The 24,113-nt window shown below is 33.5% G+C and overlaps 1 protein-coding gene across 1 annotated transcript in view; it reads right to left on the reverse strand.

Moving 5' to 3' along the window:
* The window catches only part of Cad99C (Cadherin 99C), a 138,848-nt gene that overhangs the window by 62,920 nt on the left and 51,815 nt on the right, over positions 1–24,113 (reverse strand). The window contains exon 2 of the mRNA XM_053749364.2: positions 15,993–16,033. The gene's annotated coding sequence lies outside the window, so the exon portion shown is untranslated. The remainder of the gene's footprint in view (positions 1–15,992; positions 16,034–24,113) is intronic.

Below are 24,113 nucleotides of genomic sequence, written 5' to 3' on the forward strand. Positions count from 1 at the left end.
AATGACAAAAGATGTCAGCGCTCTGTCTCATGTCTGAACATATTTTTGTTGTGAGAGCGAAATGCAAGGGGTCTATAGCTTTATCTATCAATAGATCCAAATGAGAAAATTACAGGATAAACTTTACTTACTCAACAGCAAAAATCGAAATGTGACGAGCTCTTTATAGATGCAAAAGTAGTGTAAGCACGTTTAACTTCACATCTTAACCGACCTGGTAACACACCACCCGCTGTGCCACAGACAGATGTCTATGCTAGTTTCATTCAAATTCATTCAATGCTTTATTCTTAAACGCTTCCTATGAGTGTAGTAACATTATTAATGGTTCTATAATAGTGGAATTACTTGAACATGTCTCTGTTAAAACGTATAATATAATAAGATAAACGACTGTTGTCAGAATTTTTTACTTAGATGTAGTTGTTGAGAAATTTTTTTGCATTAAATAATTAGGAAGATTTTATAATATTTTTGTAGATCGAGATATAAGAAATATAAATCATTCCAATTTAACAGTCAATCGCTTTGCCTTTTATATATGTTTTATAAATATTTTACATTCATATGAAATTGAATGTTCTTGGTTATTTTAGTTATATAATATAATGCGCAGAGTCTTATTCAGTTTCTTAAAGATATCACATTTACGAGGATGTGCATTCATAAATAATCTCATTTAAATTTGGAGGAAAATGTTCTATTGAATAGGTTATATAACTATTGACGGTCAATACAAATGCGATTAACAAAATAGTATAAAGATATATCCAAGAAAATAAGAATCAGCGAGCATTACAAAAGGAAACAAGGAAATATCACTTCAATAGGAATGAATGCGCATAACTCATGTACACTCAGCAACAATAAGTATTGTTCAAGAAGCCACCATGCAAACAGACAATACAACAGTCCTAAATCTAGGCTGGCATCGGGCGATAACCAAATAAGGCACTGTACATGGTATAACTCATAACTGGAATATACGTAAACATGCATATTCAGTGGGCTGCATTTCAGTTCAACTTTACAAAGTAACGGTTTTCGGTGGCCAAGATAATCCTACACATTTCGAAAGAGAAATTTTCCTTTGTAAGTAAAAGGACATTACTACTACTAAAAGGACGCATATAGTAGTGGGCAGAGTAGATGCTAATAGATATAGTGCGTACAACATTAACTTTCATCGAGAAATAATTATTTCCAATCGTTCACCTTAAAAGGGGTTCTATAAAAACCAACCCAACACAGAATGAAACATCGGAATTTAATGAAACTAACTCCCATAACATTTGCAAACCAGAATATAAAAAACAAACACTAATATATCTCCGCGAACGCTATAACTCAGACCTATGAATATTATCTTCAACTATATTGTCAATTTAGTCAACAGCCAATAACATAAATTAAACTCTGATCTTATCTCAACTCCCAGGTTCGCTGGTTCCTTTAAGGGATCGGGGCAAAAGGGTCACAAGCCAGGTCAGCGTAATACCAGATGTCAGACACATTCCCGTAAAGGTATCTGACAGTCGGATAATATATCTTGGAGATAGTTCCATGCGAAGATAATTTAAAGAGGTAAGAGCTTTGACTCCATTTGACAGCTTCTCCGACTTCATTTGACAGGCCAGCTTTCACACTACGAGATAGATAATCTTGGTGTTGCCAATCTAACAGTTTAATATTGCTTTTAAATGATAACTAGAAACAGGACTCCATTTGGATTTATCTTATTATACGTCTCGATTGAAACACTTACCGAGATGATACTATAGAATGCCCGTGGTTCCCACCCTAGTGTGGTTTTCATTTTCACCACTACATATTCTAACATGGTTGTCATATGAGGCGACTGAGGGATAAAAAGTCGTGACTTAATAAAGGTATTTTTATGCAGCATATCTATATAAAGATGTCACATCAACTATGCGGTCTGAAGTAAAATCACACATTTTCGCCGGGTTTCGGAGCGTCACAGTCGAGTATTAAACTATACAAAAGGAAGCCGGGACAACACAATTTAAGTAACAACCAAAATAAACTGTTGCTTCGAATTGATCACATATTTAACAAATTTCACGGAGATCTTTTTCAGATGAGAAATATTAAACTATTGTGATTACATTTGTGATAGTAATCAAACGTGCCCAAGTAACGCCTACTCGTTATCAGAATGTTAGAATAAATGCTGCGATAAATAAACATTTAGGTACTGTTAGGGTTACCTACTAATCTTCAAATAATTAAAAACTTGTTGAGCGGTTCTTCTTATTTTGGATGCATCTCTCATACCTTGTATGACCTCTGTAGTCCAGACTAATAACATTATCATTATCATTTTCCCTTTACGTTAATAGCTAAGAAAATGCTTCAGATAATGGTGAATATCCACAGCTAAATACCCTTCATGGGTCTAAAAGCGGTGTTGGTGTAATCGTGCCACATGAGTTTGTATACCAATCTGACTCATGTATAGTAGTGAAGGAAAACATCGTGAGGAAACCTGCACAATGGTTGATTATTATTAACTTGTATGTGAAATGGAGAAGGCAATGGCAAACCACTCCATTAATAATGCCAAGAAAGTTGTTGTGTGTGTTTCATTCCACGTAATGACCACGACCCTCAGCCATGAGGAATACGACTATGAAGAGATGAGTCTAAATTTACAGCTTACACTTAATTTTAATTCAAAGATATCTTATGCAACAGGTGCAGTAGCCCTAGAAGAAGACTATAGTGCGTTCTGATGCTAAGTTGTTCCCATTGGGGAGAAACAAACGGCATCGTAAAGCATACTGATTGCGCCGCGAACGTCGATAAATACTGGCCAAGTGAAAAAGGGCCGGACTCTGGTTATGAAAGTTGATTTAATCCTGGTTTCATTGCAATTTAATAACTGGGAACTAGTTGTTCATAATCGTTTGATTGCATAGAAGCTTTTTGCGTTATTGTCAATGTTTATGAAGAAGGTATATCAAAGCGAGAACTCAAACAATTTCTAGCTTCGATCACCAGTTTCAAATGATAATTCCTGAAGTTTCTTATTTATTTCCACAATGAGCGTTGTTAACGACTAGCTTCTAGCGAATTTTCATATCAAGTTATAATGGATTTGCAGTAAGTTATAATCAAATAATATACTTTATTATTCCAATTTACCCTTATGATAATATTAATTGGAGAGAGACATACTATTGCTGCATCAAGGAAACGTCTAAGGGCCACCTGACTTCGTGGAATAGCGGTCGTTCTTATATGTCATCAAACCAGGGTTGTCGAGTTAAATACAGGTATGTAAGCGAGATTAAGCTAAGAGAAAATCTAACATCTGAAAGAAGACTGTGGTTTGCAATGAATTAAAGTTTGTTTCTGGTATTGGTAAAACGTTTTCTTCTCCATATCCTAAAGTTACTGAAGACCGTGCGAAGTGGAGAACAAAAAGTAGGAAAGCAGATCCTAGACTCCGACGATAAACAGCTGAGGAATAAATCGGGAAATCCGTTTTTCGTTTGATCCTCAACCAGAGTATAATATTTTATTAAAATACAAAATACATATTTACAAAATACACACGCTTTAAAATTTACAATACACTTATTGAACTTTCACAAACACTATGGTATATACAAATTTTAGTTTCTTATTATTTCTTTAAATTTCTGAGAGATTAACAATAATTATTATTTATTACAATGTCATCTTTTATACGCAAACTTGCATTACTGCCTTCAAACCGGTCGGGTTAACTTGAATGATCTAGTTGTTGATTTATTGCATGTGGCAACCCTGCGCTGCCATGTAGGCGGCACTTTAGGCGCGATATTAAGCTCCGTTCACATCGCACCATGAAATATACAACAGTACACCTTTACAAGTTTGGATTTAGTGTCAATTGAAATGGATTGAAAAATTGAAAAAAAAAAGAGAAATGATAGAGTAATAATGAAATTATGGCCTTCCAGAAATACATTGTTTTAAACCATCTTACAATATTTTACTTCTTTTTGTTCTTCTTATCTTTTCCTATTCCAACCGGTTTTCGGCCAATAATGCCCACGGTGATCGCTCTGTCATTGGCCTCGTTCTAGGCCAATGACAGAGCGATTTGGGACTAGACAGGCAGGACAAGACAAGCAGGCAGGAGCCATTGTTTGTACAGCACAGCAATCACACTGTTTTAGTTATTATGTTAACTCCTTAACCAATCGACCACCACCTCTTCGAAACTAATAAGTATAATCTCAAGAAAATCAGAGTGAAGTGACTAAATCAATATACATCTAATAAAACTGAAGAAAGGTAAAATTTGTACATTGAATATTTTTTGGAAATTCTTACTGTAATGAACTTATTCTATAATAAAATTTAACCCTTAAAAGTAGCTTACTTTTGCGGATATAGCAATCGCAAATTGATTCTTTAAATATTTGCTTAACCCTTAACACTAGATAGTCTCACTCGATATGCAAATAAATTCGATATCAATCGACGGATAAGAATAGTATTTACATGGTACATGTACAGTTTGTGAATAGATGTGTAAATTTTACCATAATACTGATGCTGTACTTGAAACAGCGAAGCATCTATATATCAAAATATTTTATTATACCCTTAAGTAATATATTTTAGAATAGACAAAAATAAATATAGCGGTTTCACCACCATTCCCCGTTCCCATATGTGGTTATACTCATTTTCCTTAAAAGGATAGACTTGTACAGGGATAGTTAATTAAAACAATTTGTTGAGAGGCAAGACAATAAAATAAATAAAGAACATATCGAATTAAATCAATGTTAACGGCAAAAACTGGTGGTACAAGCAATATTTACAGCTTAACTGGACTTTTTGTACACTTTGTACATTCTAACAATTCTTCGAAGTCTGATTGCCTAATTGGACCAATTCGCAGGCAATTGAATCAGAACATTGACTCGCAAAACGATAGCGATACAAGTTACGAAACAAGCAAAAAAAAAAACGAAGAAAATGATCCGTATAACCTAAAACTAATGAGCTGGAATCGAACGAATCTGCAACGAAGTGATTTTAATCGATAAACATGCCAGTTGGAATAATAGATTTGAAAATCGATCAGATGAATCTAATAGGTTTTTAACGCGTTTTTACTCTGTGACTGACTTTGAATAGTAAGGTAAAACAGACATTTTTTTTATTAATGTCCAATACGAATATATTTCAGATCTAAGATAAGATGCATATTAAGGTTCTTTGATTTTAATTATGTTATAGATTTAAATTCATTTTAAAATTCAATTACAACAGAAACATTGCTAAACAAAATTATATATTATTTAGTCAATTAATAAAATAAAACAGAAATATTGGAAAATAAAAATCTAAATATTTGGAAAAAAAGGAACTGTCGGCCCAACAGTATTAGATTTGTAATAAAAAAAACCTTCCGTTTTAAACAACAAACCAACTGTATTAACACTAGTGATATAATCACAATAAAGTTACACTTGAAACAGCTCGAAAACAAAACAAGTAATCACCGTTATAGATCGAAGCAACCGTAATAACTAACGTAATAGTAATAACCGACCACATAATGAAAACAATGCGCGAGGCGTGACTTACAGTCTACAACACATCGACTTTATCATGTTCCAATGAAAATTCGCCACTACTTATTTTGTTTTAAAATGCTATTTGGAATATCTTGACGTTGCATTACTGAGACCTGCAGGTATCTGATTTATCCTGGACTTCTAGACGCAGAATTTGGGGCATCGAATTTTCAGGCGTTTCTTATTCTCCCAGATTTTATTCTAGAAGGCTGATATACGAAGCAGCATTTTCTACTTTATTATTATTTTCTATATTGAATTTAGTCATATTCAGAGCTAGTCTTAAACGAATGTTTTACCTGTCATCGCTTCTGTAAACCACCTATATTATTTCCTGACATATGTATACCGTAATATTGGTATTGATAAAAGGATGATATTGTTTTCTGAATATATTAAGTTATGTGTCTTGCCCTACCTACTTTAAATATGCGAAAAATTATCACCCCTTTCCCACTTCAATGATAAAAAAGGACAAGTTGGCACGCGGTCGACTGTACTCAATATAGATAGTCGATATAACGGAGTTTACGGCGGCCAATTTCACGAGCACGCCCACTGCGAAAACTGACGGTATTTTCTAGTTTATAACAGCGAACACATCTTTTATTGCTCAGTCTTTACATAAGGTTAGTTTTATAAAGTCGTCACGGCCATATTTAAGATAATTTTTAGCATTCAAGCATGCATTTTTAAATAAAATACACACCTATTTTGAAAATGATAACCGACTACATCCTTATAAAATTATATAATTCAGGATTGATGTTATCGATAATATATGTATGTATTTTACACCCCCACATCTCACAAACATGCCCTCTACTAAAATTACGTTAGTGTCAGAAAATTTAAGTTTAACACCAATTAAATATACATTCTTGTACTATTACCTTATTTTTTAGATCTGGTACGTTATAAGCTGAATAGTTTATATCTTGTGCAATGGATACCCACAAAAACAACAATAGTTTAACAACGCCGATAGTAATTAATTAGAATAATAATAGTGTCTAAAGCTCGTCATTTCCCAGGGCAAGTACCAGCAAATGGGCGCCAGCGAGTCAGTAGCGAAACGTGAGCGATAATTTAGCGATAGACCAAACGGTACTAGACAATCGGAGATCGTTTACCTATCGCTTATCGGGAATCGCCACGTTCGGAATTTAAAGGTATCGATGCATAGAAATCTGGGTATCGAGATAGAGATATCGACCCTGTCAACTTACTACGATAAGGCAGTTTGAGCCTGAAGTCTTTGAGCAGCCGCTTTATTTATGGAGAAGCGAATAATTTATATATTTATCTGATGCATGCTGGTTATGGACATATCCGTTAATAACACACTGTTAAAGTGTAATATTGTAGTTGTCTAAACAAAAACATAAAATCTTAGTTCGATTTAATTGACATCATACTAAAAAAACATTTCGCTTTCAACAACTACAGGCCTGATTCTGATGAAATTTGGGATAAGGTGTAACTAAGAAATCGTACGATACCACCACAAAGCACAGGTGACATAAATGAAACCTGAATTGGATAAATCTTGCAGAAGTTCAATTACGTGCAATCAATTACCGATTCCAAAGTAAACAGAGGCAACACAACCCACCAATCTTCCGAACACACCTCTCATTATCACGAACTTTATAAGGTCACCGATATAAAATATAATTGAAGATGCGCCAAATAAGCCTGTTCCAGCAATTCATCAAAAACTGATTTCAAAAACAAATATAGTAAGACATGTATGTACTTATGACACGAGTCCCAAAACGGAAGACAGTAGCGGTAGATGTAGTACTAATGACACGACTGGACTTTTCGGCTTTTTGCATGGAACTGAATTTCAAGTTGGACATCTAGTAACAATATCTACAGCGTTCGTGCGTAGTAAGCAAGAAACAGAAACAAGACATTTAAGGAAACATGATAATTTGAGACACGACCGCAACTGGTTCGAATTTGGGACGATCTGCAAACCAGTTTCCCCGGCCAATTAAAAAGTGCGCCCATCACAAATGGCGATGAAGATGATAGCTATATCGTTTTGTGAAGATTTCGAATATTTTTTGAATGCAGATAAGTGTAAAGTGTATTCATTATCGTTGTTATCGAAGGATAAAATAAAAAAAGAAATACTTTTAGGTGTGATCAAGGCCTTAATAGCGACATATTTCAACGTATACATAACCTTTATTTTGTAAAAAAAAACTAGTTTTAATAACCCAATTAATTGTCCAATCACGTGTAATTTAAGCTTGTTTTAAGCGAGCAGATATGCGTGTCTGTGAAGTTATGTAAACCACTTAAGCAGTTTAACGCACACTTTTTGAGTAAATTGATAAAGTACATAACAGGTTTCAACCTAGTTTTATGTATCATTGACGATGTCAGCAAACATTAGCAAACACATTAGTTTTATCTTTGTATTGATCTAGTATACTATATTGGACAAGTCAGTCGAAATTATTTCTAAACGCAAATTAAAACCAATGTTGAATTTTCTTTTTCAACTTACCATAGTGTATACCTATCAGATCAAAAATTTATTTCGCGCTTCACACCTACTTCGACACTTGACTAAAATTACGGTATAGAAAGTCACACATGTGCCACTAATATATTTTTACGTCGATGACTTCTCTGCGTTAATACTAATTGGAAATTAGATAATCCCAATAAAATTGTACATATAAAAGATAATTTGACTGAAAAACTGGCTAATGAACTCAATGGCACATCGTAAAAGACGATGGGAGATAACACGGAACACCGTTATGATGATGTAAGGGCAATAGCTAAACCAATTCCTTATAATTAAAATATTGACGAATTATTAACTGAGACGGGTAACGGATAGTCAATCTTGGAGAATAACGGTATATTTTTGTTGCAACTATTACCAAAACATAATCATTGGTATAATTTAATTATTTATGTCAACTTTATTGCACAACAAAACAAAAGTAAAAGAATATGAGGAAGCTTTGATGCATATAATAATAGACCTGTATGAGTACATAAAACAAAGTCGATACTGTGGAGAATCGATAACGCAAACAATGGGAACAATGACTACGTGGTTAAAATAAATTGGTGACAATGAAATAAATGCCATCAAAAACATGCTGTACAAAAACCCAAGTCTCGCTGCTCAGTTTTCTACCGTAAAAAGTTTTGAGATCCATGTTACCAAGTCGATTATTTATTTAGTCCCTACTTAAGGGATCTTCTGTCTTAAGTTATTACGCAAGTTATTATCATATCAATATTAAAAATCTTTTAGGTTTTAAATAAATAGATCGTTGCTGTATCTAAAAAATTGGACCGAAATTACAAAAGTTTTGGGTCTTCCCTAGCTTCCTTTAGATACTAAACACTAATTGTATTCTAAATTGGAAGCTTCTATGTCTGCTAGAAGTGCCTTAGACTTGATGATCGCTCAGTCAGTGAGTGAGTGAGTGACAAAATCAAGAAACTTTAACAAGTTAAAATTCTTTTACTACTGGTTCAAATTGAATGAAATTTGAAAGTTACAGCATTTATACAACACCTGCTTAATTACTGAAAATGCAGGCTTCCTATTTTATCTACAATGAAGTTATTGGGGTTCAAATTTGGCCTGATTTGCTTCGAAAAAAGGATGGTACAGCCGTGTCTTTTTTTTTGCTCGACTTGCGAGGGCACTACCGTGCCCCCGGATCCATATTTTGAACTATTAATAAATCCATCTAAAAAAATCTGTTAATTAACTGGTGAAAATTTTTTGTACCCATTTCCATATTTATTTACCGGTACATTTGTGTTTTCGGTACATCAGATCACAGGTGAAGCACAGACCTGCACTCGAGAATCCATAATCTATGTTCAAGGCAAGTTCATAGCATATATACAGCAAGTTTCAGAATTTATTGATGTCTTATAAAACATAATTTATGTAGCACCCTATGGGACAATAAATGAATCACACCTTTAATCAATTGGATTGAACAATCTCTTGGCAGACAATCAATTGTGTGCAATTTATCGGCCCAATTATACATTCCCCTTACTCCTTGCAACAGAAGCATTATCAGACGCAACGAGGGCAGCTGTACCGTTAGTCCGGGAACTGGTTGGAAACATACGAATTACTTTTGTCTTCGCTACCGGCGCGGTTTTAAATCTTTTTGGTCCATCGTCAGTATAGTTAGAAAGTGTCGTATTAGTCTAGTTGATTATCTTATTTATCTATCTAATATGCAATATTGAATACAATAGATGAAACATTTATTTTATTGTTTAAAGTTATGTCAGAAATACGAAACAGAACATAAAAAATAAATGAAATAAAAGCGGCTATGATTTCAGGCTAAAGATATTTCAGATATACGTTTTATTGTTTTGCTTTTTTTGTACTGCCAATTTTCAATTCAATTGTCAGGTTACCGTTCATAGAATTGTCTACGAACGGTAACTTGATACGTAATTGACTGTACAACAAAATCAAACAATAATCTTGCGAAAAATAGACAGTACAAAAAGACAGTGCAAAACAAGTCATCTTACAAGACGTATATCTCAAATATGTTTAGTCTATCACCGCATAGGCGTATAATGACGTGGTGATAGAATAGTATCAGTAAGTTTGTGCAGTTTATTGTAAATTCTGTGTGTTCAGCACATAAAGTGATTCAGGGGAGTGGGTAGCATATCTACTTCTTTTGGATCTAGGTTTATCTTGAAACCAGAAACATGGCTAAGCGTTTGTTAACGTAATTGTTCGCTGTATATTCACATTGAGGCTTCCAAGTTTTGTGTAAGACCTTATTAGCTTGCGTGTTTTCAATTGGGTTGATGGTGGTTCAGTGTAATGTTAAAGAGATGATTTGGCAGTCAATGAGACCGTTTATGTAGTTCATTGGAATTTATTAGGTTTCAGGTGTAAGTGAGGAAATTCTTAAGGAAATCTGCGGTTAAGTAACATGTCTAGCACTTTGATTTTATTATTTAAAGGTGTTTCCTTTAAATAATAAAATCAAGTATAGTTCAATTCTAAATTGTGTGCCTATTAACTAACATTTAGCATTTAACTTATAAGTATAAGTATTTATTATTTTCAATAAATTTTGGTTGTATTTATAGAGTTTATCGCACCATTGTCGCACTATTGTGGTGCGATAAAGTGCATCAATAAATAGCTGCTATCTCTGTTTGGTCTTATGGTGGACTGGTAGAAAATGCCATGGCGTTAAGTAATTTGTACATATATTTTTTCGTGACTTTGTGCAAAAGTTTTTAATAAATAAAAATGAGTAACAGCTACATTTTGTCTTAAAGTCTTCTTATCTCAAGTCGTAAGATTAGTAATTAAAAAGATTTGTCTTTACAGAGCGTTTCTCTTGTAAATACTTAAAAAAATCTATCGATAACGAGTTTTTATTACATAAACAAATGTAAACAGCCGTTGCCTGCTGCGGCGGTATGCCACTAATGCACTAGTGATGTCGTTACTAGTTTTTTTTAGTATGCTACGTTCACTTTCGACACATTCGCTAGTCGATCACGCATTATGTAAGTTGTAGCGTAAAATATACGTTTAAGAGCAAGAAATTCTGATTATTTAGTTATACATTCGTGTCAATATTAATAGTTTTTTTTGTCGTTCTACTTTTGAGTATTTTTTACATATCTTAGAAACTGAACTAAATACATTTTATCAAGGTTTTGTTTTTTAGAATCGCAATGGAAATCAGTAGATCTATGGTCGGAAAAGATTAAAGTTAAATATCTTTCAAACCACTCCATATTGTTTGTTTGATAAAAGGAGTTGTTTTTTTGAATCACGTAAGAAATCACTAGTAAAAATTCATTGTAGAAGTTATGAATCCCATTTAAATGAGAATATTTTATAAAATTAAAGTTCAATATAATAATAGTCTGAACTATGGACTTTTTTTTTTGGGATTCTTTTGGAAATAAACAAACAGGTAAAAATATGATTTAATATTACTTTGTTGTATTAGAAATATGACCATTTTAACTAGGTTCTATATAGATATTACAAGATTACATTAATGGTCACGTCACAAAGTTTTTTATTTAACACGTCACAACCTACGAAACACGTGAACTTTGATCTCCGACATTTGAGTGCATGTTTTTTTTTCAAAAGATTATTGTATATTAATGTTCTCTTCATTAGCAATAAATTATGCGCGACTGGTGCCGACAAACGTGATAATTAAATGTATAAATAAACAAGTTAGTATGTTTGAATGTGAACGTGTTTGACCTAGAAGTCAATTCAAATAAAAATCTAATACATTGTCAATATCGTGAATAGCACGTTTGAAAACACGAAAATAAGCTTAATTAGTAGTTGTTAAGACCCACCAATGTTGGGGCCCGTGTGTTGGGTCATGGCCCTTACTCTTCCTCCATCTATAAAGAAGGCCAGTGCCCCAGCAGTGAGGAGATATACATAGTATAGTCGACAACGCATCAATGACTTTTTATTATGTTGCAATTGTACTGGACTGTGGTGATTGCTTACCATCAGGCAAGCATACTCTTCTACCTACTCTCTTTCTGTCTTTCTACTTGTGTTCCAGATTGTATCGATGGTTTGACGACCTCCGTGGCCTAATGGTCATCATGCCAGACTGCTACACTGAAGGTCCCGGTTTCGATCCCCGGTCAGATCAAGACAGAAACTTATCTTTTTCAATTTGACCTGAATCTTAGGTGTTTACTTACTTATTATATATTGTAAAGTATAGTATCGTTGAGTTAGTATCCCATTACACAAGTCTCGAACTTACTTTGGGGCTAGCTCAATCTGTGTGATTTGTCCTGATATATTTATTTATTTAATTTTTCGGGGCTGTCACGCTGCAACGCCCGGAGACAGCATAAATGCGTAACTCATGCTCCTTGGCCTACTATGCTTTAAAAATAAAACTCATATGTTAAACTTAAACAGTATTATTTTACAATAGTATAATAAAAATGTCAATTTGTCTGCTGGATCCTGTCTGATAAAACATGTGATATATCGCTCACTGCTCGTGGGTAATACTTTTCTATAAAAACGAAGGCGGAAACATCAATCAGCTATGGCAACACTTTTTGCCCCATTCATATTGTAACTGGCAACATATCTTATTGGTACTCGACACGAGATAACTCACTGTAACCACAATTTAATTGTAATTTCTTGATTATACCAGTTTTTACAGCAACAAATCGTGGGACAGCAAGAATGCTTGGAAAAAATTTGTCAAAGAGAGACTATTTTTTTCAAGTAAATTTTTGACGTCAATTTGTGATGCATATTATACTAATTAAAGTTGAATAAACAATTTTGAATTTGAATTTAGAAAAGGAATACATTTGTTTATTTATTTTATTAAACAAACTATGAAACAGATGCATATAAGCGAAGTGAAATAAAAAGGCGACTTATATTTTTCAAAGTAAAGACGCTGTTTTAAATTTACACATTACTGTAATATGTGTATGGATATTAATAGCTTATAACATTGAAATAAGTTTCTAAAATTTGGCATACCACAAATTAACATATATTTGCAATACTACAACGAAAAGAAAGATGAACAATCGTCATAAATCATATATTCTTATACGAAAGCTGAAGATATAATAACAAAACAGGTTATATTTTCTGGTAAACTTGTCGTTAATTAAATGCAGATTACTTACAGCAAAAACTTTGAGGAGACCTTATTAACCGACCTCTTACGCAAGAACCCGTTATCATCATTGAATTAAATATGTGCTTGTTTCAATATTCGCAACCTACATCGCATAAGTGAAGGGTCAAATAAAATGGTTGACAATAAACAACATGCTATCTCCCTCTCTCTTTCATCTGAGAGTTTTTCTGGTTTCTTCCTCAGTCAGTGACCGCTTTCCTATATTTTTTTGTCTCCATTTAGCACGGTCGTCGGCGTCCCTAGTTGTAAATACAACAAATTATATGATATTCGTATAGGATACAGACAATTCTGGCAGAGTATATAGTTCAGACTTCGATGCTTTGTGGTTGAGGATGAAACTAGGAATGCGTTCAAATAACGACAGAAAAATTGTTATAAAACAATAAAATCATTAAAGAGCATAGGCTCACTGTGGCAGAAGAGGTTCAGTCAGAAGGCTAGCTGTTTGATTGAACGGCTATTTTTAACCAGTTGGCTGCGACAGATACATAATAAACTTTGGCGTAACTCTAGTGTGCTTAGTCTTACTCCAGACCATCAAAGATTTAGTCTGCCAAATGGTATGCGACTATCGGGTCCATTAATTTTAGGCTATCATTCGTATTTCGCAAAGGCTATCATTCGTATTTCGCAAAGAAGACTTAGTATAAGAAGATTCTGTAGTCAGATTACTGTTAGGAAAATAACATACGACCTAATGATGTACACACCTTATAAACAATATTACACATTTCCACGCAAATTTATCAAAACACACGCGTCTCAATCATAACATTTACATATCGGTGACATTTACAGTTATTACTTGAATCGTACAATACCTTCGGCTGTTCATATTAGTTATTCACCGGGCGTTCTGGTTACGAGACCAATTTATACAACATACAACGGTTAGCAAACCCTGGAGGCAAAATTTGTTACAAGCCGCGAAATGCACTGATAGCCGATTGTGAAGATAACAAGAGCAAACAATCTTGAAGGTAAACGCCTGTACGCCAATAGCACATTCAAAGAAGACTCAATTTAATAGTATCTATTTACTGTAGCCTTATGGAGAGCCAATATCGAGGGATTAAAATTTCTTCATTAACAAAATGCCGATATTTTTGGAATTAAACTAATTATTGATAAACTATTCTATCATGCTGGTGAAACATAACATTGGTTCTTCGGAAACCTAGGTATAGGCGCCAGTTCTCCACAATTCATTGTACATTATTTAATTATTTGTTATAAATACTCATTGGTATTGTAAAAAGTAAATAAATAAATATTATATTTAATCTATTTTTTTTTTCAATATCAGTAACAAAAATATATATTTTTAAGTTTACATTGCATAATCCCAATAAGTACTCCGTTGCGTTGGCAGACTATTTATTACTCAATCTAATACAAATTTCCTTTTACCACAATATTAATACACGCATTAGATACTGTCGTCGAATGAAACGATAAATGATCTTAATCCAATTATAAATGGAAACAAAGCAAACCCACTAAATGATAACCTGAATATGACAGTAGAATACAGCAAACAACCTGTTCTGGGCATAAGTTTCGAATTTATCATTGCTATAATGATTACAGCAAAATATATTTCTGTATTCTCTCTCATATTGTCCACCAAGTCCTTTTCCTTTCAAACATGATGTAAGTTAATTCATATAAATTTGCGTTTGTAAACTGAGATATCTTATGCATTCTGTGGCGACAAAGTACCAAACTGACATAACACATAACAATCACAATAATGTAAAGTCATGTGAACTCAAATTACTTGGATAAAGGTGGTATTACAAATTATGATGAAACTGATACATCAATCATGAAAAGTCGTCTCCTATGAACTTATTTATTCAGTGTGTCAATGAGTCACGTTTTCGATTCGGAGTATTAAATATTTCAATATATGTAAATATTTCCAGGTAAACACACTGAATCCACGTATGAATTGAGATAAGTTGAATTGAGACCAATTTCGCAACTAAATATTAACCAAACCAAAGCGGATCAAGTGAAATCAAAATATTCTATTCATAATGGTGTACAAACGCAAAGCTGCATTTATTTTGATGTAAATCCAGCCTTAGGCACTGCTTAATATTTGAATGCGCTTTCAGAAACCTGTCGATGATCGTGAAGCAAGATGCAATCGAGCATTCCAAATGTACGTCAAAAGTTCAAGTCACAAGTCGAACCGTGCCGTACGCTGGCCTAGATGTTGGTGCTATGTCTAATATTAAAACAAAAAATGCAAATTACGACTAGAATTATCATTATCAAAGCTATAATATGTACTCGTACGTGTTACAATAATTGAAATACGCATTATATACAAGAAGAGAAGCAGATATCAGAAAATAATTATGAACACAATGCAGGATAAACTCCGAATTAAGTTTTATTATCCTTCATTAATGCATCAGATACTATTGTATTAACAATTCAATCAGTAAATCAATAAGGCTACGTGCCAAATAATTTAATGCCTTAACGTGTGTGGGTTGTCAACTAAGTCCATTTTTGAACCACACCCAAAGCTCTACAGAGCAATCATCCATATAGATTATCGATTATATGCCAGAATAGTTCCATTATGTACGAACATATCGCAAACATGTTTGTTTGCACGGAATAATTCTCATTCAAAGCTTACCTAAAATACGTTTGCGATTCTCATAATTCCAGCTCCATTATCTGAAACAATAATTTCATTAGTTAATTTTGGTCGGGACATTGTAATATTGAAATCTTTTGCTTTATTACCTATCAAATTAACTCTTCTATACATATTAACACAACTTCTTACACCAAAAGGCGAGCAAAATTTATAAATTCATTCAATTATATTTCCTTACGTTTTCCAGGGCATTGTAAGTCCACCTCTGTCTAATATAACAATAATTAATTTATGGAACAGATTTATGCGATCGTTATTAAGAAGATGAGGAATAAAAACGTTTGCGGATGCCAATTTAATAAAGCATTGCATGTCATAAAGTATATACGTCAATTTCTAGCTACGGAATGGTACAATTGAAAACCATAAAACCGCGTAGAAACTAGTAATCTAGAATGTGTACTGTGGCGCTGAACTAATTATTATACAAATGCCTTCGCCCTTTACGGGAATATTGAAGCCTGTTGAATTAATCGTTTTTATTCCAGATTCCATTTTCGGAGAATCTATTTTGAAAAAATTGTTGCGTTAATATTAACATTGGTCTTGAATTTAAAAGTGGAAAAGCTCAACGCGATAATGTTTTCCTTTGGCGTAGCAATCGCTGCACAATCTAAACGTATGGATATAAATAAAAAGCATTTGTCGTCGAAGTATCAAGATAACCAGATATAGATAAGAACCGCAAAGGACTGCAGAAAGAAACAACAGTAAAACGAAACTACACTAGAGGAAAAAATGTCGTCACAGACATTGATAGATTTTTGTGTCGGAGGAATACTATGTTCTATATAAATTATTTATCCCACCAGGAACTTCATTGAAAGGCCCAAAGAAATTTCAATATATAGTACAAAAATCTTGAATTAGTTATTTCAACACGATATTCAAACAGTCGAGCCAACAACGACAACATCGCATAAGCCTGAGTTCATTGTGAATTCGCTGCTATTGCCGGCGCATTAAGTCCATTCACATCTTATAATGCAGTTGACTGTACCATTTAGCACCATAAAATACTTTTGTCAGCTTTGTGACTAACCGAATATAGTAAATCTTCAACGCGAGGTGAATGTTTTTGTTCTTAACTTTCTGATCACGTCCGACTCAGGAATCTTACTATTTGAAAATATAATGCGGATAATGCCTTTTATGGGTAAACACTCGTGTGTTATTGCTGCTCGAAGACTAAAAATAAGTGAAATAAAGAGATCTCGTATTGAAATACAAATTACTTGCTAATAACGAGGTTAGTGTAAAGATTTTACTTTTATAATTAGCTGAATATGATTATAATTTCCTAAAAATTACGAGAATTTTCAGCGTCTACTGCTTTATCTTTATGAGTATTGAGAATCTCCCAATGTATATTTTTATTCTATACTTTTATGTCTAATGAATTGACTCAATTGACATTGGAATTAGATTCACTAAATATTACGTATCTTTTTTTTTTTTCAATAAAACTCCTCCAAACATCGCTCTTTCCCAAGTCACAACTAAAACACATTGCACAACTGTGATACTTCAAAACGGGATCCATGTTCGTGATCACAATTACACGACCAACACGAGATATAAACAATTGCACACCATCAGTAAAACAGCCCCTTTTGGAAACGCTTAGATAATAAATCACAGCCAATGCACGGAAGATTGTAGACATTATTTCTTCACTCACCAAATTATGGATGAAATGAGCCAATTTGCTATGTTGTAAACGTAACAAGTACTTGCTAAAATGGCGTTTAAAACTTGCAAAGCAGTGTTGAAGATGAAGCTTCAATACCATACGTAGAATTGATTTGCCAAGAAATTTTAATGTATTGTGATTCAACTAGCTATTTGTCACACCCGTGGTGTTGTTTAACCTATACATTAACTAATATATCTTTAAAAGTAACTTCAAGTAAAACACCCAAAAATATTTCTTTTCAGTCTACCGCTATAAAAATCTCTAAACAATCTGTATTGTAATTTATTTTAATAGAAAAACCACTCAATCAATCCATGCCGATGCTAAATACTCGCTGTACAACATACTACAATATACAAGAAGAATATCGTTATATTTACCACAGTATTAACTTAGCACTTGTATAAGTAATTTATCACCAAATAACGTCACTGTTTTCACAAGGTAATTGTTAAATATCAAATCTTAGCTTATGTTTAAAATGAAATTTGTGATATCCATCAATAATTTTAAAGCGCATTTGTTTTTCGTTTATGACTGAACCATTTGAAGCGACTGGGAGTTTAGTGATTTTATGTTCACATGTTAGTTTTGCGCTCATGAGAAGTGAAATACAAAATTATAGGGTGAAAGGTTGCACACGGTTTGCTAAGAGGAAATCATCAGAGGAATATTATGAAGTGGGTGAAATCAAAGATCAAGGACTGTTGCTCTGCTTGCTGATAAAGTATCAGATAGCCGAAATATAGCATATCAAACAGATAACGTTAAATTTGTATTTCACATGTGTTAGATAGGGCTAACTGGCCAATCAGATCATACGGCAAGATAAAGACAGATATTTCATCAAAAAGTGTTGAAACAGGCCTTATACTTGTTGAACTAATTAGTTTTTGCTCTTGAACTCTGACGATACAAATGGAACAAAATTGTATATGCTCTGGACTCTTTTTTTTTGGCAGTTTTAAGAAATGCTTTAACATGACATTGCCCATTTCACATACAAGCTCATAGATAAATCATGAACCAAAATACTAGTTCACCACGTTTTATCTAACCAGAAGGTGTGTAACTGTATTATTTAGATAGCTCTGGAATACCAATGAGATTTGGTTGAAGTAAACACTGTTTAATAGATTTTAAATTCAAACACTTACCGATGGTAAAATATGTGCCAGCGAGTAAGAAATATATCAAGTTGATTTATGTCACAATCACAACACCTCACTCGAGCAGGTATTTGTTAGCCAATATAAAGTAGGTGTTAAGCCTAATACTCGCGGAGTCAATTAAAATAAAAGTATACAAGAGATAAATGTGAAAATAGCTGCTGGCTAGAATATTACAATAGAGTTATATTAGAGACCTAGTTGTTGGAATATAACAATAATTTCTCTCAATTATAAACTGAAATAAAAATTTTGCAATGATTCAACGGTGTCTAAAATTTACAACATGGCTGATTCATTTGAATCATTCAATGATCATTTATTCCGAAGATTTTTTTTTAAGCAATGATTTCAGGTAAAATTATATAATTTACCTGAAATTTTCAGAGAAAAGAAGAATTAATAAACTAAGAAAAAAATAATTAAATGTGGCGCAATTTATTTTAATTTAAATATTGCGTGTTTCCCAGGCGCTTGACCTTACGCGTGCGATTGAGCATGCACCGTGGTTTCTAGAAGAGCTATGATGGCCCCAAGACAGAGGTCACTCATCAGCCAAGAGATAGATGACGGAAAAGTAAGCCTTAATGACGCGCAATCATTTAATGTTTACAACCGGAGTCGTCTAATGGTTTTTGTTATGATCGAGGTTTATTAGCTCTCGTTCTGTTTGAGATCTATCTAGTATTATGCCAGTTAGCTGACAGGCTGTTTATTGAATAACATCTTCTTGTAACTACACTGTCTCTTATTACGGGGAAAATCCCGATCCAACAGTGGTCAAAATTACAAAAAATTTCGACACTGGAATTCATCACAAAAAGGGATAAAAGGAAATCAGATTAGACTTGAAGAGTGCATTCAAAAAAGTGTAAAATAATAAGTAATTGTTAAACTGACTCAATTTGAGGATATTAACGTCGTAGATAGAGATTAACCTATAACAAGACCAATTGTGAAAATAACGACACACGTACATCACAGCCATAGTATTTCATTGTCAACAATTCTGTGATTTCACTACCAGCCATTTGAGTGTAACACTGATGACCACTTTCCTATAATGGTTGTTCCAAATACTCGTCTCTCTATTCCTCTCTTTCATAATGCGAATCCAATGACTTTCATTCTTATAACAATTCAAATCTAAGCAATATTGTACTAACTTATACACTAAGTTTAGAGTTTAGAAATTTACCAAATTATTTTTTGACACTTATAAATGTTGCCTCTGATATGTCAGTGATTATTAAACATATGATAGCTATACATAAAAAAATTGCTTAGTGTAATATGGTACATTACAAAGCAATAAAGCAATAAAGATCATTCATTCTAAAAAATATGTTTATTTAATAAAAGCTATGTTAAATGAGTTTTACACAAATTACGTAATAGAATAGTAACCAAGCTATTTGACAGAATGTATGACAGGAAACATTACGTAGCGTTTCAATCAACTGTCCAATAAAACATCTGGAAGCACGAGGAAGTCTACGGTAAATTCAAAGAAATTCATGATATTACATACATTTTCATTAATTACCCTTTCAGAGACCAACGTTTAAAATGCCATCGTAATCATGAGACCAAGGAACGTGAGACGCCAATTGAGACTATGCATGCCAGAACAATACATCGATAATACGACGATGATGATTACTAAGTAATCTAGTAGATATAGGTAATTTTTATGTGTAAAAAAAATGAGAATGTAGAAATACGAAGAAGACTTCTTTAGAATTTGCCACATGAACTGTACAAGCCCCGAGGGGTTCATTTTCATACAATACGAGCTACCATCTTGATTTTAGAATAGATTCAACATTCTTAGACAAAACCGCGGTTTTCAGAGCGTTTCGTTCTCACAACACTCCGTTTTCAATACCTTTGCTACTTTGAAATAGGATCAGTCTAGTAATATATGATTATTCTAATATAGTCGTTAATGTATTAGAATATAATCCCATTTTGGTGGGCAAAAGTGGAGCACATAAGATGTTTCCAATAGAATTGAGTGTTGTGGTCAGGTTTCCTAATGCAAGTAAAACCGCATAATTTTATTACGACAAAGTGAGAAATGTATCATGGAATTTAAGACTACTTGCATAATTGGACACTAGTTACACAGTTGCATTTTGTAAATTAGTAGTTCACACGATATTTGCTGATTTATTTTCCTGTACAACTCTGTAGGCAAACTGGATTTCCACGCTTCACTACACTAGTTTTGTACATTTTTTGTACTGTATTGATTAGCTTTTGTAGATACCCCGCTGATAATGCTGATTTAACATTAACAAAACTCACATTTACCGATGACATTGTTTACTAAATAAGTGAAGCGATTCTATTAAATGTGCCCGGAGCATAAAATTGAATGTCATCGAACTTTACAAACCAATAAACAGACAGTCAAAAAATGAACAGTCATTCATTTCGCTTCCGATCCAAGATTGGTGTTCCTAGAATCATTAAAGCACGTAATGCTAGCCATAACATCATCAAAGATAATGAACACAAAAAAAAGCAAATTTGATATTGCCAGCTATGATCTAGTAAAGCCTCTTTCAAATGGAGCTAATACAAGTGCAACAGCTAAGTTAGTTAATGGAGTAGCAGTACAAGTACCTATATACTATATATCAACAAATCTATCATCTCGGTCTAAAACGTGTGAAGTGGAGAAGTAAAGCAAAAAAACAGAACCTAGAATCTGACGCGCTGTAGCTTATGGATCCATTAAAGAACCGGATAATCGCTCAAAATATGAAATGATTATTTAGAAAAAAAAAAAAGAAAAAGTAACAACTCAGTAAATAAGCCCTTCTCGTTTCGAACCCGGACAATGTGAATATTGTCCAAGAAAAAGCAAATTGCTGGTCAATAAAGCGACGACGGTTCGTCATTAGGTTTTATATCAATAAAGCATCAAGTATGTCGGTCCGTTACACGCACAAAAAGCTGCAGTAGGTCATTGGCACAGTACCAGCGCAGGCGCAGACTCAAGCCTCATCTTTCAACTTGTTTCGTAACGGTGGTGCTCAGTTTTTCTTCAAATCTTTTGTCTGGATGGCCCTTGAGTGACATAGTTGCTATTGTATACAGGTTTTCAAAGTATTTTGAGAGTATTTACTACTGTGTCGGCTTTGTGATCTCAATTATTAACATGACCTATGCTAAGATTTTTTCTAACAAAAGCAAAATCAGACATTTAAGGGGAAATGATGATCATTTTCCCCTTAAATGTCTATTTTAAATGGTTATTACCCATTTATGCAAAATAGACATTTATGTACTATCTATCTATATTGAATATTACTTTGAAGACCTCTTTTACAAAAACCTGTTCATCTTTATTTCGTAATATAAAAACGTTTCACGCTTAACTATTTTCATTCCATAAATCCGATTGCGAGTTACAGTAAAATCCACTTTAGATTCACCTATACCCTAATCAAGTCTATACATCTGAAATGTCTTAGAAATCTCAAGCAAAATCAATTGTACTATCTTATGAACGAACCCAGAACAAAAGCAGGCTTATCGCATAAAGGGCACGAACGGTAAATCACAATACATTTACCTAAATACAATTTGAGCGGATTAAGCATTATTACGGTTTAAATAACACTATTGTAGAGATTGTACTAACAAAATAAATAAGGCCGAACATTCATTGAAAATAGTAAAGTTTGATGAAGCTACAGTTAGGAAACTAATTGAGTAGAAATCACAAGACCTAAATAAAATTGGAGCTGATTAAAAGTTATTACGGTCTAAATGACACTTAGTAGGAATTGCACTAATAAAATAAATAAGGCCAACACTGCAAAATGTAAGACGATCGATTGTGGATTGGAACTTAATTGAACAAATGATTTGATTCTGTCTGGTCTTTCGAGTTAGTGGTGTGTACCATCTAAATGTTTTGTGTTAATGATAGTCCTACATTAAATAGACACTTTAAATGGTGATAAATTTTGATTGGATTTGTCTAACAAAAAGCAATCAAATACAGGCAACTAAAAATCGCATAATGTACATTTGGCCTTAAATGGTCCATTTACATACTATATTAGATGGTCAATTAAATGAGATGAGGCGAATGAACTCTATACAATCCAAACATTTACATTATAAAAATACCTTTTCATAGTTGACACTACAATAATTCAAATGCGGTATGCATTGTAACACTAATGTCACAGACCAATGGTTTTGATTGTATTATTTTCAATATGACGTGATGTTAGGTATTTTTATTGTAGCACAGAAAAAAATGTTAACGAATGTTATATGAAACACAATGTCTTTAAAGCGTCTAGTTACAAATGGTGTTATTGGGTTTTGGGTAACACTCATCAAGCTTTTGGCCTAATTCGTAAGAAATATACTTACATTTATGACATAGTTGCGAATATTATCTGAAATGCTTGAAAGTGTTATGAGTGACACACAAAGATATCGAGGCGTATAATATATGAACGATAATGAACATACCAAGTTGTATTAGCTTGTTACAGTATACGCTACTATGTAGTAAAAGGTCAAACGAGGAAGCAACCGGGAAAACGCTCAGATAAGAGAGAGAGTACTGAAAGGTCAACATTGTCATCATAATGACGGATCTCGATCCTAGAAATAAAAAATTCTTTTTTTTTAACAAAACATTAGTGTGACAAAATAGTATGGCCGAGAGTCGAGAACCCTTGCCAGTCTTTTGACATTCACACAAATGTTAGACCACAGTCGTACAAAAAGGCATCTATTGATAAATCAGTTCTATTTCTCTATAACTCTATTACTCGCCGATCAGGTTCGTGGATCGCTTACAATGGCCATTAGATTCGGTATTCGAAACCTTGTGACAAACTGTCCACGGATACGCAACAACACAAATCGATCAAGTCAGCTTTAATGTACAACGTAAACGCAGCGTCACGATAACTTAATAAATGATAACAACACTAACTGCGTTCCGTTTCAGTTGTAAATAATGAATTTATTCGCAACAAATCCGTCACAACATTTTGTTCCCGCTCACGCGCCCGTCGAACGGAACGGGGCCGTCCGGACCAGTCTTCAAGGGCCGGACTATAAACTGCTTGGTTTAAAACTATAAAATGTTGGAAAGAGATGTTCACATTATAAAGTAGTGGTCGTAACCGGGTATTATTATGGTCTGAGTGCTTTACCAGCAATTAATCTGTATAAGCGATGATATCGTCA

The sequence above is a fragment of the Plodia interpunctella genome, chromosome 9 (assembly GCF_027563975.2).
Source record: "Plodia interpunctella isolate USDA-ARS_2022_Savannah chromosome 9, ilPloInte3.2, whole genome shotgun sequence".
Taxonomy (NCBI): Eukaryota; Metazoa; Arthropoda; class Insecta; order Lepidoptera; family Pyralidae; genus Plodia; species Plodia interpunctella.